Consider the following 2,735-nt stretch of genomic DNA (forward strand, 5'->3'; position numbering starts at 1 on the left):
ATGGAAAATTCGGTTCTCTTTGCTTGTGGTTCCTTTAATTATATCACCAACATGCACCTCAGGTTGTTGGAGGTGGCCAAGGACTACATGAATGGAATAGGAAGATATAGAGTTGTCAAAGGCATAATCTCTCTTGTTGGCGATGCATACAAGAAGAAAGGACTCATTCCTGCCCATCACCAGGTCATCATGGCAGAACTTGCCACCCAGAATTCCAAATGGGTAGAAGTTGATACAAGGGAAAGTCTTCAGAAGGAGTGGATAGAGACTGTTAAGGTGCTAAGGCACCATCAAGAGAAACTGAAGGCCAGTAACTGTGATCACCAGCAGAACTCACCTGCGCTAGGAAGGCCCGGATGAAAGAGGAAGTGGACTGAACAAAGACAAGATTCTGATCAAAAGGAATCCCCTAGAGCCAAAGATGAAAGGTGCGCCAAAGGTCCATCTGCTGTGTGAGGGTAGATTTCTTGGAGTCTTTGGTGTTCCCAGTTTGTGAAGAGTGAAGATATCATCCAAATCATGGCAGATTATGAGCTCATATGTATTACTTGATATATATTAGCACGGGAAATTCAGATTAAATTGGAAATGATGCTCAGAAATTCATCTATGAATCTGATGTGTTGTGGAAACACCAGAGCAACATGCATATGGTAAATGAATGAATGACTAAGGACATCTCATTCACAAATCTGGAGAGTCCTCAGAAGGGACCAGAGCATTTGCTAGTTGGCACCAAATCTTGTCCAAGAATACACTGAAAAGCACAATTTGTACAGCTCTGAGAGTGAAGACAGGAACGTTGGGATCATCCTGCCCCTTTGCAGAGAAACAAACACTGCAGAAGCCAAGGCACAGGAACTCTACAGCATGATGTTTTGGACTTCCCTTTTGGGGATTTGAAACAATCTGGGTATTGGTAACGGGGGCAAGAAATTGTGATCCGTAGCATAAAATAAAGCTTAAAAGTTTAGCAAAAATCAGTGGCAAGTTAAAATCAGGATTTATTTTTATTAGAAGTTGCTAAGATGAATGTTTTCCACATGTTTCAGTTTGTTTTTTTTTTTAGAATGTACGAATCTCTTTATCTTTAAGCCAAGAGATTAGCAGCACACTAAAACCAGAAGAATTTTCAGTGAAACTAGCTAGAAATAAGAAGTAAAAAAGTACATTGAACTCTACCACATAAAAGAAACAGAGTGTGAAAAGTAAAAGTTCATTTAAAATTCTAACTTTGGTTATGAAGGGAATTGACATTTTCTGGCTGCCTGTTGCTGGGTAATCAAGAGCCAGGATAGACAAAGGAAGGAACTCGTACAGTGGTGATCTTGTAAAATGCACCATTGAGAAATCATCCCCAGTTATGCAAAATAATGATGGTGAATTTGCCTGGCAGAAACATTGCACCAATAGTGAGTTTTCTGTGGCACACATCAGAATGGTCGAATAAACTTTGGCAAGACTTAACTGCCCAGAGCTCGACCTTTGGAGGCAGGGAGTGAGGTCCAAGCCCTTGTATGTTTAGAAAGGTATGTAGATATTTCTGATGCCCACCAGAGATAGAGAGTTGCTGCCTTACAGGTTACACACATTCACTTAGCCTTTTGTGAATCATGTTCTGGCCCTGGCTGTCTGCCACCTCTTTATCTTCAGAAACAACTTCAGAGATAACATCATGCTGCCTTGAAATGGGAAAATCACAGAGAATGAGGGGTCTCATTCAAGGAATTTATAAGTCTGAATGCTCTCAGCCTTTATTGATAGTTTAATCAAAAGATCTGAGTGGGGCACAGTGGCACATGCTCTGTAATCCCATCTACTTGAGATGCTGTGGCCGGAGGGTCTCTTGAGCCCAGGACTTTGAGACCAGCTTGGGAGAAACAGGGAGAGTTCATCTTAAAAAAACTCGGGAGTTTCTGAAGAGCCCTGCTCTTTCTCTGTTCCAGCCCACTGTGAATCTGCCATTTGTGAATTTAAGCAGAAAAGGGATCTGTTTTCTTATACTTTTCCTCTTCTTGCCCTTTTGTATGAAGTTTAACTAAAAGTAGTACTCTCAAATCATTAGTCATAGCTGTATGATAAAAACTGGGTAAAATTTCATGGAAGTTCTACCAATTGGGAAAATGAAAGACTAGAAGTAGCTTTCTGTAAAATAGTTTCAGGGTTTGTGAAAATAGTTCTGCGATAGAAACAGGACTAAAATTAAATTTCTAATGAAAATAGAATAATTTGCTTTTTTGTAATTTCTGTTTCTTACCTATACCACCCTAGATTAAGGGAACTTAATCTGGAAAAAGATTAAGCAAAGAAGAAAAACAGAAGAAAAACATAGAATTGTGCAATTGCATAGTCAGACCTGAATGTACAGTTTAAAAAAGGAAAATGTTAAATAAGGTTAAGCAAATGTTTATGCTATAGCTCCCAGCTTATTCCCACTAAAGCCATCGGGCCAACTCCCAAAGACAGGGAAGGCGAAAAGCCCCACACCTAGCAGGTTTCATTATCCATCTGCCGAGTGAATGAAAGATTGGAATCTCAAATCCTAGAGATGCGAGTCATTTTTCCACTCCTTAGCCTTTTGGAATTTAAGAGTTGAAGCAGCACTGAAAAATAACAATTGAGCAAGATGAAGCTATCATAACTGAGCTTTAGTTTCTTCTGGGCAACTTCTAGTTCATCTGAAACTTCTTTCATACTGTGATGCCTTCCTACATAGAAGTGCCCGGGCCCTGCTC

General features: G+C 40.0%; 1 pseudogene; it reads left to right on the forward strand.

The window, feature by feature from the left end:
• Window positions 1–730, forward strand: LOC119625703 (nicotinamide/nicotinic acid mononucleotide adenylyltransferase 1 pseudogene; annotated as a pseudogene).
• The last annotated feature ends 2,005 nt before the right edge of the window (window positions 731–2,735 follow it).

Source organism: Chlorocebus sabaeus, chromosome 15 (assembly GCF_047675955.1).
Source record: "Chlorocebus sabaeus isolate Y175 chromosome 15, mChlSab1.0.hap1, whole genome shotgun sequence".
NCBI classification, from domain to species: domain Eukaryota; kingdom Metazoa; phylum Chordata; class Mammalia; order Primates; family Cercopithecidae; genus Chlorocebus; species Chlorocebus sabaeus.